Source organism: Scylla paramamosain, chromosome 33 (genome assembly GCF_035594125.1).
Source record: "Scylla paramamosain isolate STU-SP2022 chromosome 33, ASM3559412v1, whole genome shotgun sequence".
Classification (NCBI taxonomy): Eukaryota; Metazoa; Arthropoda; class Malacostraca; order Decapoda; family Portunidae; genus Scylla; species Scylla paramamosain.
In genome coordinates, this window is record NC_087183.1 from 13,039,868 (window position 1) to 13,054,867 (window position 15,000).

At 41.4% G+C, this 15,000-nt stretch overlaps 2 long non-coding RNA genes across 6 annotated transcripts in view; one reads left to right on the forward strand and one right to left on the reverse strand.

Moving 5' to 3' along the window:
- Positions 1-15,000, reverse strand: part of LOC135089722 (uncharacterized) — a 259,283-nt gene that overhangs the window by 105,358 nt on the left and 138,925 nt on the right. For all 5 annotated transcript variants that reach the window (XR_010261610.1, XR_010261611.1, XR_010261612.1 and 2 more), the window contains exon 4: positions 10,566-10,691. This is a non-coding gene — a long non-coding RNA (uncharacterized LOC135089722). The remainder of the gene's footprint in view (positions 1-10,565; positions 10,692-15,000) is intronic.
- Positions 1-15,000, forward strand: part of LOC135089723 (uncharacterized) — a 99,898-nt gene that overhangs the window by 62,160 nt on the left and 22,738 nt on the right. The gene's annotated exons all lie outside the window — the stretch shown is intronic.

A 15,000-nucleotide genomic window follows, 5' to 3' on the forward strand; every position in this document is an offset into this window, starting at 1 on the left:
CGAAAACAAGAAAAAAATACCAGTAAGAAAAAAAAACATGAAAACGATGAACAAAGAGCAGAGAATAGGAGATAAACTGAAATAAAACAGACGTAAACCACAAAATACAAAATAACTAGAAAACAAAGTAAAAAAGAAAGAAAAAAATATTCGTGTTGAAGCAGAAATCTAACAGACACACACAAATGGCTTTTTAGCGTCACCTGCCAACTAGTCAATTAAAAAAAAATATATACGTACAAAATTAAATACCTCTCTATATATCAATCCATCAATCAATGCGTCTATCTATTAATGTATCTATCAGTGTATCTTTAGCTATCAAAATGCATCTATCAATCTCTTCTACCTGCTCGAACGCAATGTTCTTTATCTATTACGTTTTATCTACTCGTATGTGTGTGATTATCTATTGACCTCCTGTGTATCTATTGTCTTTATTCTCAGCATGGGAAGGAGACTGACTGATGGTTAAAAAAAAAATAAATAAATAAATAAAATAAAAAAAAATAGTGTTCTTTAGCGTGTATGTTTTATCTGTAATTATATGAATGATCATCTGTTGGCTTTTTGTTTGTTTATTGTCTCTATTTTCTACGTGGAAAGGAAGCTGAGTAAAGGCTACAAAAGAATATTAAAAAAAAAAAAAATGACGCTTAATTGTCGCTTCCCAGAATATTGAGGAAAAAAGGAAGAAAAAGACGAAAAAAAAGCAGGGGGGAGAGATTTAAATTTTCCTTCAAACTTTTTACTTGCGCATATTTTCCTTGTTTCCCTGTTTTTTCCTAATATTCTCCTGCAAGCAATATAGTGTATCATGACATCTCCAATATCACACACACACACACACACACACACACACTGATGGCTACCAAGAAAACAGTGAGCCGCGTAATGCAAAGATAATGTTTCGTAGCAGACTGAGCACGTTGGAGAGAGAGAGAGAGAGAGAGAGAGAGAGAGAGAGAGAGAGAGAGAGAGAGAGAGAGAGAGAGAGAGAGAGAGAGAGAGAGAGAGAGAGAGAGAGAGAGAGAGAGAGAGAGAGAGAGAGAGAGAGAGAGAGAGAGAGAGAGAGAGAGAGCCTATGTTATGTTAAATTAAGTTAGGTTACAGTAAGTTAAATTAGGTCAGGTTAGATGTGGTTGTTAACGGTCTTAATGTTGATCACTAGGTTACCCAGGTGTCACCAGGCACTCAGCCAATCACCAGGAGACAGACAGACAAGGAGAAGGAGTGGCGGCGAGGAAATAATGACGTGCAGGGAATCAACAAAAGTGAAATGTGAATCTTTAATTAAATCCTTCGGCATAAAATCTAGCAGTTGAAAAGGTTACGGTTAGAAATAGATGTAGTCTAGCTTAATTGAGTTTGAAAGCTGATCTCTTAGTCCTTTTGATTTCGTGGAGTTTAAATCTGTTTTATTTGTGATTTTATTCTGGCTATAGTCAAGATTACATTCTATATTTAGTTAGTTTAATAGAATTTGATATGTGCGGTGTTGTGTTTAAAACCGAGTCAATTACAAGAGAGAGAGAGAGAGAGAGAGAGAGAGAGAGAGAGAGAGAGAGAGAGAGAGAGAGAGAGAGAGAGAGAGAGAGAGAGAGACGTTCCTAATGCATGTTACAGATTAATGTACCTTATCTATTTCCTTACGCTCTTCTCATTGATTTATTTCCTATCTATTCATCTTCCTCCTTCCTTACGGTTTGGTTATCGACGTTCCCTTTATTTACCTTCACTCACCTGTCCGCCTACCTGTCCCTTACCTATACTGACAGGTGATCTATCTGCCGGTTCGGGTCATGTATCTACTCTGTGTATCTTCTCAATTCTCTTCTCATGTCCTTCTCTATCTCTCTCTCTTTTTCTTTCTTTTTTTTTGTTAATGCTTAGTTTATTTCATGTACAAGCTTCATTTATACTTCATCTTATTTTTTTTTTATTTATCTACTTATTTCTTCACTTCTCAGTATGTTTTCTATTTTTTAATCTACTTGCTTTACCTATCAATCCTATCTCTATCTCAGTCAATTTTGCCTGTTTATGTTATCTACTTGCTTAATATCTATGCATCTTTCATCTTTCAGTTCTCTTCATATCTACTTCTTCACCCTTCCTACTAAGCCCGCCCTTTAATTATTTACCTGCTTTACTTATCAATATTATACCTCAGTGAAACCATTTACATTTTCTCTATCTACCTAACTTCACCCCGTTTGTCCCTATTTATCTATTCACGGCGTACCTGTCTACCTGTCCTTACCTGCCTGCCTCTCACCCTGTCCTCACCTGCCTGTACTACCTGTTCCTTGCCTCACACTATCCGTAAAGGCTCATGTTTCACGCATCCTCTCCTGCAGGGATCGAGTTGACCTCCTTTAAGTGTCGTGTTTATAGTGTCTCCTCGTCCTCCTCTCCCTCCTCCTTTTCTTCCTTCTCCTATCTACCACATTTTTTATCTTTTCTGCCACCTAACTTTTTTGTTTTGTTTTTGCTCTCAATTTTATTTTATTTTTTATTTGTTTTCTGTTTTCTCTTCCTTTACATCTTTATCCACATTTTTTTGTTTATTCCTCCATCCCATCCACATCCGATTTCTATTCCTACTCCTCCTCCTCCTCTCCCCATAATTTTTTTTTACTCAATAAATGGCTAAACACACAAGGACGGAGACACGGACACACACACACACACACACACACACACACACACACACACACACACACACACAGGAAACTGCACCCATTTGTCGCGAGTTTATGGCGGCTGTGTGTTGTCGCGGCCACACCTGAGCGGTACTGCTATACACCTTCGTTACTAATATGAGGGGGGCATTAGCAGGTCGTCGCCACACGTGCCTGACCCGCCCTCCACCAGACACGCCACGCACGCCACGCACGAAAATGGAAGCACGAATATAACAAAGAGGAAGAAAAGATACAAACAGGAATAGGAGGAAAAGGGAAGAAGAGACACAGACACGAATGGAAACAAATGGGAAGGAGAGAGATAAACATGAATATAACAATGCGGAAGAAGAGCACAGTCAATATATATAACATAAATATATTAAAGAAAATGTTGAAATATTGTGATTTATTTATATTTCACGATTAAAGATGCACACGTTGATTGAATTCTATTGCAACGTGAAACTGAATGAAGGAAAGAGGCAAGTATTTAAAAAAAAGGAGGAGAAAAGGTGAATATACTGCGATGATTTAATTAAATTTTACGATTGACGACGTTCATTAAATACTATACCAATAAATCATGTCAAATAATCCAGGACACGAGTCGCTCATGAATAACTAAAAATATGAAATGAAAAGAAGAACAACTGTTAAGGTTTATAAATGTTCCACTATTTATGTAAATACCACAAAGAGAAGACTAGTCATCAGCAGATCAACATGATATATAAAGGATACCATGAAGAATTGCAATTATCTCTAAACATTTTAATAAAGTATGCACATGTTGATTATAAATATTACCCAAACAAGAAAATAATTAAAAAGAAACATGATTCACATACACGAGAGAATAATAATAAGAAAAAAAGTGCTCCCACCTATGAATATATAAAGATTAAGTATGGACATGAGACCTAAACAAATTATTCAAACTTACTGTTATTCTTTGCCAGAGTAAAAACAAAAAGACTAATCGCATACAGATAAAAAATAAATAAATAAACAAATAAATAAATAACAATAGAAAAAATAAGACATGAATATTCTGAGATTAACTATGGACCTGAAAACTTAACAAATCAATCCAACTTAGCATTAGCCAGTGTACGGGAAACAAAAGAAAGACTAACTGGATATAGATAATAATAATAATAATAAAAAAATATATAAATAACGCGCATATTCTTAAGCGGACATAAGAACCTAACAAATTAATCTACGAGGACTTAACAAATTAACCCAACTCACTATTACTCTCAGCCAGACAACGGGAAGCGAGGGAACTAAGTGCACCGCTTCATCACGTCCATCAACGCATCTCTCCTGCACTTAAGGAGAAAAACACGTAAAAAACAAAAAAACAAAACAAAAGAAACAAAAGAAAACGGGGGTGAGCGGAATAGCAGAGGAACTTCAAGGGCGTGTCAGGCAGTGGGTGTGAGGGCGTGGCGGGTGGGCGTGGCTAAGTGCAAGGGTCAGCCACCTTAAAAAAAGAGATGGCCCATTAAGGATCAAATATGACCTTAACGATATACTTCCACTAGGTAAGGAGGCGGCGGTGCGGTTATGAGAGGCGTAGGGGACCAGGGGGCGGGGGGAGGCAGGACCAAGATGGGGCGGACTGTTAAGGGGTTAAGTGACAGGGGGAGTAAAGTTAGGTTAGGATAGCTTAAGGTGATGGGAGATTGTGGTGGCACTTGTGTTAAAGGTGATAGGGGGGAGGGGGAGGGAGGGGGTGACGGGAGAAGGATGCAAGGGGGGGTAAGGGGGAGGTAGAGGAGGATGAGGAGGAATGGGAGAGGAAGAGGAGGAGGAGGAGTAAAGGTGGATGCTGAGGTCATGGGAAAGGAAAGGAGAGGGAGTACGAGGAGGAATGGGAGAGGTGAGGAGTGAAGGGGGATGTTGAGATATGGAGGAGGTAGAACAGGAAGAGGAGGAAGAGGAGGAAGAGGAGGAGAGAAAGAGGATACTGGGGACCATGGAAGAGGAAGAAGGGGAGGAGGAAGAGTGGAAGCAGTGAAGGGAACACTATGCTGTGATGGGAAGAGGAAGGGAAGGGTGGAAACGAGATGGAAGAAAGAATGATAACAGGAATATGATGAGAGATGGAAGGGAATATTGTGATGAAGGAAGACTAAAACAGGAAATGATAAAGAAAACAATGATAAGGGAGAAGATATGATAGGAAGGGGAGAGGCTGTGATAACGGGAGAATGAAGAGCAATGTAATAGGAAGAGAAGGGGAGAAGACTGGAAGGGGAAGGGTGTTAGGATGCCAGGATGTGATGGGAGAAGGAAAGAGAGACTGCAACTGGTGATGGTGAGATGACTTTGGACTGTGGGTGGGGTGCGTGAGGGATGACATTGCATTGTGGGTGGGGTGTGTAAAGAAGAGTAGTGTGCATGGAAAAGTAGCAAGAGGAAGGGAGAGAAAAGTGGGAGCTATTAGTAATTGAGGTGGAAGAAGGGAAAAAAGAGGGGGAGAGGAAGGAAAGGGGGTGGAGTAGATGCATTAGTAAAGAAAGGGGAGAGGGGAGGTAGAGATGATGCTATTAGGGAGAGAAAGAAGAGTGCAGGGGAGAAAGAGAGGATGATGCTGTTAGTGGGAGAGTGGAGAGGAGAGAGGGGAGGTTAGGGAGGATGCTATTACAAGAGAGGGGAAAGGGGAGAAGCACAAAGAGAGGAAAAAGGGGACACAGTTACAAAAGTGTGAAGTTGTAAGAAATAACTTGAAAAATTCAGCACCAAACTTCCTGAAAATTCAAGTTGGGGAGATAATTAGTAAAAATATATGTGAAAAAATCATAAACGTAACACATTTTAAGACAAGAAGAGAGAGAGAGAGAGAGAGAGAGAGAGAGAGAGAGAGAGAGAGAGAGAGAGAGAGAGAGAGAGAGAGAGAGAGAAACTTGTGTGTGTAGAGAGAGAGAGGTGAAACACTACGTAGCATGTCATTTTTCCCCTACAAGTTCCTGTTCGTCTCTTCGGCTTCAACGTTTCAATTTCAGCAGAGAAGTTACAAGGAAGTTAATATATAACTGGCAGGGAGTCTCCAGCTGGCGATGGGTACGAAAGAGGGCGGAAGAAGTAAAGTGAAGTGCCTTGCTGAAAAAAAAAAAAAAAAAAAAAGACCTTGCCAAAGACACAAGTACCTCGCAGACACGTGACGCTTCTGATATCAACTACCACGTTTCCAGGAAGTTAAGATGAGGAGTGGGCGATAGAGGTGATGAGAGGCAGTGAAAGGTGAGGATTATGGTGCTAAAGGGTATCAGAGGGTGTTAAAGGGTGCTGAGTGACGGATGAGAGGTGTTAGGTGGAGAGGCGAGTGCTCGGGGTTAATAAGTGAGACGATGAGGTTATGGGAAGATAAGCCTTGGGTATTTATCAAAGGAAGGAGGTGCTGCAGTAGTCTGGATGTGAGGAAATGGAGGAGGAGGAAAGGTGAAGGGTTAGAGAGGGATAAGGAAGAGGAAGAGGGGCTGCAAGTCTATGGAAGAGAAGGGAAGGAAAGGAAAGGAAAGGAAAGGAAAGGAAATGAAAGGAAAGGAAAGGAAAGGAAAGGAAAGGAAAGGAAAGGAAGGGAAGGGAAGGGAAGGGAAGGGAAGGGAAGGGAATGGGATGGAAAGGGAAGGAAAAGGAAGGAGAGGGAAGTGCTGGGAAGGAAAGGGAAAGGAAGGGAAGGAAAGGAAAGTGATGAGAATAAATGAGATGAGATGAAACTGGATGCGATATATGAGGAAAGAATGGAATGAGATAAAACAAGGAATGAAAAGGAAAGAAAAGGAAAAAAATGAAATAAGAGAGACAGGAAGGAAAAACAAACACGAGGAAGAAGATAAAAGTTAATAAAAGAAGCATGAATAACAGAAAGGAGACAGAAAGGGGAAAGGAAAAGAGGGAAAAGGGAAACAGAGAGCATCGGGTCGCGTGCTCGTGGCGGACAGTAGCGTGAACAAATATTTACAAAAAAACTCTAATGATTACCACAAATGGGAAGCACAAACACCGTCACCGAATAAACTCCGCACATTACTGCATATATGGGAGAGCTGGGACACGGCACGACCATCACCAACACCCATCCACCCCCCCCCCCACACACACACACACACACACACACGTATCCTTACCACACGTCACCAAACAAGAACAGGGTATAAATTTTGAATAATAAGAGAAAACAAAAGGAAAAATAAAGAAGAAAAACAGAAGACCCAGATAGTGAGAAGAGACACGCACCGAGAGGTCAGAGGGAGGCAACACTCACGACAAACAACTCAACATCACTATCACCACTCCATCACACAAACACACACACACGCATCAGAAGACACCAGCATCCACACTATCACGCCTCCAGCCTCGCCTTTACTAACACCCCCAGGAGTCTTCTAGTGCAGTTCCCTTCCCTTAACCTCGCCACAGCCAAGTCTCCTCCTGCTGTTACACTCAGACAAGTATTCCACAGGCGCGGGAACTCTTAGGCGCCATCCTCCTGTGGCCACGAGTGTTTTTTTTTTTCTATAGTCTAGTACGTGGTTAAGTTAGGTTAGGTTAACTTAGATTATGTTATTTAAGTTAGATTAGGTTACATTCTAGAAAAGTTTTTGTATTTTTGTCTTGTTCCCTAAGTTATTGGATTTATGGTGTGTTTTTTGGTGTGTGTGTGTGTGTGTGTGTGTGTGTGTGTGTGTGTGTGTGTGTGTGTGTGTGTGTGTGTGTGTGTGTAATCGGTGCTTTCATTAATTTCTTTTTTCTCTTTCATGTACTGACAATGTTATCAGGTCTTTTTATGGTGTGCTTATGTACGTGTGAAATTTACTGGTCCGACTCTCTCTCTCTCTCTCTCTCTCTCTCTCTCTCTCTCTCTCTCTCTCTCTCTCTCTCTCTCTCTCTCTCTCTCTCTCTCTCTGGGTACGAATTTCCTTCAGAATATTAAAAAAAAAATCAACATACACTACATATTCTTTGTTTTCTGTGATTTATTTTTTTATGACTTCTTACTATTTTACACACGTTATTATTATTTTTTTTAGGAAAGCATTCTCACTGTTTTTTGCGATTGTTTTTTTTTTGTAGCATCTTATTTTTCATTCTTTATTATGTCTTAGCCTCGTATTATCCACGGACTGTTTTATTCGTCTTGTTTATTTTGCTTGGTGTTTGTATGATTTAAATTTCGTATTTTCATGCACGATGCTTTAGTTTTCGTGAATTTCATCCTAATATTAAGCTTATTTTTCTTTATTTTGTATTGCATTATCATTTTTCTACCTACTTTTTTTTTAGTTTCGTATTATTTCCGCTCTTTCTTTGTTTAATTTTATTTGTGCTTGTTTTATGCAATTCTAGCTTTTTTTTTCTTTTTTAGTACAGTGTTCTTTCCTCTCCTCCTTTGTTTTGTTTTACTTTACTTTACTTATTTCTTGCTTACATTTTTACTAGTAATATTTAAACTCTTTCTTTCAGTTTTCTTATTTATTTCAAACTCAATTTTTTCCCCCTCTATTCTTTCCACGCTCACTTTGTTTTGCTCTATTTTGCTTTGTTTTATTTTGCTTCGCTATGTGTGTGTTTGCCTCAAGTTGCATGTTTCTCTCTCGCCCGTTTGAGGCTTAATACTCCCTGGCCTGGCTGCGGAAAAGCAAGTCAGTTTTGCTTTAGTTAAATGACCTGCAATTTACATTAGGCTAAAAGTTTAATGGCGTGTGTGTGTGTGTGTGTGTGAGTGTGTGTGTGTGAGTAAAGCACATATATGAGCGAGCGAGCGAGCAAGAGAGAGAGAGAGAGAGAGAGAGAGAGAGAGAGAGAGAGAGAGAGAGAGAGAGAGAGAGAGAAATATCATGACAAAAACGAATCAGACCAAAACATAAAAAAGAACGCAACGGGGAAAAAAGAGAAAAAAAAAACGGAATGATGTCGGTCCGGGGAAACGAGAGAAGCAGGGAGGAAAGGAGGGAAAAGAATAAAGGTAAGGGGAAGAAAACGAGGCAATAAAGGGCTCGGAGGTGTCGTGGTGGTTGTGGTGACAGAGACAGAGGGACCAATGCCGCCCCCACTACTTCCTCCACCACCACCAATAACACCACTAAGAGAGAGAGAGAGAGAGAGAGAGTGGGAGGGTGGACTGGGTGGTGGGGGTGAGGAATGAGGGCAGGGAAGGATGAATGAGTAGGCGGATAGAAAACGGGATAATAAAGATAGACAGACAGGTAGACAGAGAAACGTACACTAGAATAAGTATGTAGATGTATGAATGGAAGGGTGAATGAATAAATATGGGTAGGAAATGGTAAAAAAATAGGAAATAATGCAGATAGACAGGCATATACTTGCACAGAGAGAGATAGACAGACGCAATCGCCCAGAGGCAGATAGATATATAGATAACAGATGAATGGTTGGGTAAATTAAAAAAAAATGGTAAGGGAAGAGAAAAAAATACACAGAAATAGAGAGATGTAGATACGAGAATGAATGATGTGGGTGAATAACAAAGGTGAGAACTCAAAGACATACAGACAGACACACAGATAGATACACTGACAGATAAAAATATTCAAATCAACACACATGAAAAGAAAAAAAGAAAAAGAAATTAAGTGAAATATTCTATTAACACTCGCAAATAACAAAAGAAAAAAAAGGCTAAGATGAAAATATACTTTAAAAAATAATATAGATAAAAGAACGATCAAAGAGGAAAGAAAAAGAAATGGAAGACTGAAAGAAAAGATAAAACAAGATGATGGACAGCATTAAGGAAAGAAAATAATAAAAAAAAAATTGAGAAGAAATTCTGGCATGAGAGAGAGAGAGAGAGAGAGAGAGAGAGAGAGAGAGAGAGAGAGAGAGAGAGAGAGAGAGAGAGAGAGAGAGAGAGAGAGAGAGAGAGAGAGAGAGAGAGAGAGAGAGAGCTTCGTATTTTTCAGCTGAGAACTCATGGTGTAAAGCAACGATGCGAGAGATTTCAGTTGATAGCTTCAGGGAGACGAATGGATCTTTTCAGAGAGAGAGAGAGAGAGAGAGAGAGAGAGAGAGAGAGAGAGAGAGAGAGAGAGAGAGAGAGAGAGAGAGAGAGAGAGAGAGAGAGAGAGAGAGAGAGAGAGAGAGAGAGATAGTAAGAGCAAGACAACAGTAAACAACAACAACAAACCCCTCCACACACACACACACACACACACACACACACACAAATCAAGCGCTGACTAACTACCCTGATGAAAAAAGTTAGCAACATAATTAATACAACAATAATTACTGTACTGGAGCTGGGTGGAAACTCTGGACGGAAAATGAATCATGATAATTGAGGGAATGACACAACAAGGCCAGCGGGACACGTGAGGGCTGAAGGAGGCGAGGGGGAGGATAACGCATTAACTACAGTAATGCATTAGGAGCCCAGGAAGTGAGAGTGGAGCCTGCCGCAACAGTTTCCAGCTAGGGAATATCAACCACTCACTAACCGCCCCATTCCATGTAAGTAAAGTAATACGTAGAGACATCTACGTATCTTGATTCAGTAAATACAATATATTATCAAACTCCTAGTAATAACTCCTCCACCGCTCGTAAACTACTCAAACAAGCGGTAATTCTCACGCCACTGAAGCACTCGTTAAGACGCTTGTTAAATGACCATAGGAACGTCCCTTGCATTAACCTTTCACTGATGCATCCCGTCCCGATCAACTTAATATACACTTAACATGACACCGTAACACTTAAATTTCAAATAAACACTAAGTTACACATTACGTAAAGGACAATACCATAACAACCGTTAGCCCGTGATTGCTGGATTCATGTAGTGCAACAAACTTAGTGATCACACAGAATACACCATTATACACCAATACACACCTGCATTTCCTCTTCCGCTGTTAGGAGCACCCGGAACAGTGATAACACCCACCAACCGCCACAGAAAACAGGCTGAGGTGGCGATGTGACAGAGGGGCGGTCTTGGCTAGTAGCTCCACCCGCTTCCTGAAACGAGTGACAGTCTGAATGCGCGTCAACAGGGTGATATTTGAATACACCTATTGAAAAATCGTTCTTTCTTTTTGCATTACTAGATATATAAGTTAAGGAAGACTTTTGAAGATTATATGTGTCATTTAATGGTATGGATGAATAGATAGGAGAGTCTGGGAGAGTCCATTACCGAAGAGAGGGGAGGGAAGGAGAGGAAAAGGTGACGACTGCTGCTGCTGCTACTACTACTACTACTACTATACTACTACTACTACTACTACTACTACTACTACTACTACTGCATACGGACATCTAATAATAGCAATAACAAGAACACAAACCATATAAAATTAGGAAGGAACAAAGCACCACCACAATCACCACCACCACCACCACCACCTTCATCATCATCATCATTACCGACTCTCAAATATCCAGCTATTTTTTTTCTTTTATCCTGTATCTCATGTTTTTTTTTCTCCCTCTCTCTCTGCGCAACGTTTTTAAAAATTTGCAAGTGAAAAGGTAGGATTTTTACGCCCCGAGCAGTCCCCGTCAGGGCAGACTGGTCCGCGTCATCCATCACATATTTCTAGTTTTTATTGGAGGAGAAAATTTTAAAAAGAATAGCAGTTTAAGTTTGTGTTTCGGCCCTTCGTCTTCTTTGGTGCGTGGAAGAATACACAGGCCCATTATTCTCTCTCTCTCTCTCTCTCTCTCTCTCTCTCTCTCTCTCTCTCTCTCTCTCTCTCTGAGCTTCATAAGTTTCATTTTTTTGGTAGCTTCAGTTTTGTTTTACGTCCGTGCGCGGTGATGCAAAAAATAAACAAAGGAAACTCGCATATATTTTTAGCACAATGGCACTGCCTGTCTGTCTGTCCGTCTGTCTGTATGTCTGTCTGCCCGTATGTTCATCTCTTATAGGAAAAACAAACGGAATGCATATATTTTTAGATAACAGCTTCGTCTGTCTGTCTGTCTGTCCATCTCTCAGAAAAAAAAATAATAGGAATAAATACATTTTTAACAAGAGTTCTGCCTGCCTGTTTGTTTGTCTTTCTGTTCCCCCCCCTCTCTCTCTCTCTCTCTCTCTCTCTCTCTCTCTCTTTCTCTCTCTTTATCTCTCTCTCTCTCTCTCTCTCTCTCTCTCTCTCTCTCTCTCTCTCTCTCTCTCTCTCTCTCTCTCTCTCTCTCTCTCTCTCTCTCCCTTTCTCTCTCTTTATCTCTCTCTCTCTCCCTCTTTCTCTCTCTTTATAAGAAAATGCTGATGCGCACTTGTTTCCACTCGCGATTTGTCCTTCGCGGTGATTGGTTGCTGGCTTCTTGACGTCACTGCGCACCCTTGATAGTCGTTTGTCTTCCCGCATTGCATCGCTCACAGCACGAGATGGAAACGTCTATCGCGTGTCGAAAATGAATGAAGAAAAAAAAAAAAAAAACTAACCAAGCCACTATAGAAAACGGTACTGTATGACACGCTGTGATTCCTGGCATGAGAAAAAAAAAGTAAAAAAAGTAAAAAAAAAAAAGACCTGAAGTATCTTACATGCATAATAATTCCTCTGCAGCGTGATATTATTAAAAGGATTACCGACAAAAGCTGGCGACGTAATGACGGGGTTAAAATGACAAAGGCACAAGGGATTTTTATGTTTTTTTTTATTATCATCATGGGCACATTCCGCGTACTTTGCAGGATGGTATTAGAGTTATGGCAAAATTAACGTCGGGTATATTTCTCGCACGAGGGAGAGAGAGAGAGAGAGAGAGAGAGAGAGAGAGAGAGAGAGAGAGAGAGAGAGAGGGAGGGGAGCGTTCCAGTTAGTGTCGATCTGTACAGAGAAACACGGAATGGCAATCACAGGTATGACCACACGAGGCAATACAGGTATGAGGGACAGGTATGAGAGACAGGTATGAGGGACAGGTGGAAGCAGCTGAGGATTACCACTGATACTCTTACCACTCACGACTAACGGAATTAAACTGTACAGATCCCAGAGAAATGACCCTCGTAAAGTGAAGCAAGTGCAGGAGGAGACGAAAGACACGAGACGCAGAGATTGTTGCCACCACTGATACAATGAGCGGAATTACAAGCCAAGGGAGAAAATCGGAAGAGAAGATCGTAAAGTAAAAACATATCGTGACGCAAGACAATAAAAAAAAAGAAGAAAAGAGAAAGAAAAAGGAGGAGGAACACGAAGCACACTAATCTATCAGGTCTAAACGTTAATAATGGAAAGATGCACTACGCAGTATTTCATAGATAAAAGACGGGGTGGTCGGTCGTACGCAGCTTAACCCAAATAAGCGCCCAGAGAGACTATATAACAACTTTTTACAGGATGCGTCAAATTTATATTAAGCACAGGTAAATTTCCAGTGATGAAGCCTCCCTCGTCCAGGTAAATTGCATATCGTGGTACAAGCAATTAGTGCGGCAGGTGAGTCCAGCTAATGAGAGAGAGAGACAGGTGGGTGGATCATGACCCCAAAAAGAGAGAGATTTAAGGTTATGGCCCAACGTTGTGTAATTTCGCTCGAGTTACAGGGAATATTTAATGGAGGAGCAAGTTTAAAAAGAGTAAGAAAGGAAGAGGAAGAACAAGAGGAGGAGGAGAGGGAGGTTAAGAAAAGAAACACACACAAAGAGGTCAGACAGGGAAGAGGAGGAAGATGAGAGTGAATATATTACTTGAGATAAAGAAACTTGCTTTTTTTTTATCTCTTGGGTGTAGTGTTCTCTCTCTCTCTCTCTCTCTCTCTCTCTCTCTCTCTCTCTCTCTCTCTCTCTCTCTCTCTCTCTCTCTCTCTCTCTCTTTCTGAGGCGTCGAATCAAACACCACAGGAGTGAGAAAGTAATTAAGAAACGTGCACGTAAACTTTTGCTCTTTCCCGGCGCAAAACGCGAACTCTCAGCGATATTATTTTTTTCTTATTTTGAATCGGGAAGTGAGAAGTTGAGACCAAGGAAGACCATGCTCTCCATTGACGATTACAGGGGAGCAGAGTGAGTGAGAGGACCCTTGGGAGAGGCGCCAGAAATAATGCAGGTAAAGATAACTGTAGATTCTCTGTCTGGTGAAAGCGAGTCCGCAACTTTATTCACGTGAGAGGACCAAAGTTGCAAGTCATCGTCTCCAGTGAAGTCATGAACGAATGCGTATTGAAGGGAAGCACAAAAGCCTGGCGTTTCATTCACGCCAGTCAGGTGCTGGCCCAAGGGTCGTCGTCTCAGGTGGAAAGTGATGAACGCAAAGTGGAAGCAAAAAAACGAATGCTTTGATCAATACTTCCGGGAGAGCAGAGCGATTCAGCAGGACACTGGACTTTCATGACTCGCCGCGGTGCTGACTGGCTGCACTCAGTGTGTGCCACCTGTGCACTTCAGCGGTTAATAGCAACCCGGGCAAGGGAGATGAGGAGCACTTTGAAAGGAGCCAACTGGGACTGAATCAATACCGCCATGACAGGAAACACTTCCCCAAGCAAGCCTGCACCAAGGCTACCCCTGTAACTTCACCAAAGCCACGCCAACTCTGGAAAAGCGAGGCGGCAGCGAGCGGTGGCAGCGAGCGTCACTCTTTTGTGTAAAACAGCGAGCAGTCAGCTACCAAAGGGGAAATCTAAGTTTAGATGCGTGTGGAACATGTACTCATAATGCACGAGAGCGAAGGCTTGGGAACGCGAGGCCCATTAAGTGAGGCACCGCAGCGCTGAAGAGAGACTCGTTCACTCCAATACTGGCAGGCTTACAAGAGCGGCGGAGTGGTGGAGTGGCGGGGAGACGAGCGGGCTGGAGTGGATGGCTGCGGAGTCGCTCGCTTTCCTCCCTGGTGAGAAGTTATTTGGTGGTCGTCGTTCACAGTGTCAGCGAGAGGCGGGTGAGGAGCGCCGTCGCACGCACGCCTCTAAACTTGCCGCCACTCTCTCCCGACCAAAAAAAAACTTAGGTATCAGTTCTCAAGCGCTGAACTAGAGGGGTGAAAGAAGAGTTGCGAGATGGATAGATAAGACAGATAAGAAGCTGCCGAGATACGATGAACTGATATTTTGCAGAAGCATGAGTTTCGTCTGGAAACTCGTCACGTCTGCAGGGAGGGCGCCGCAGTATTAAAAATCAATCCGGGGAGTGTTTTCAAAGGGAATACTGAGAAGCGAGTGAAAAAGGAGGGAGTCGCTGGGAAAAAATTTACTGAGATGCAAATATTAACGATCATTAAAGACACAAACGACGCACATGAAAGAAAACATTCATAAAAAAACACAGGATTTCATGAGATGAGTATAATCTTACGTATGATAAAAATAGAACATG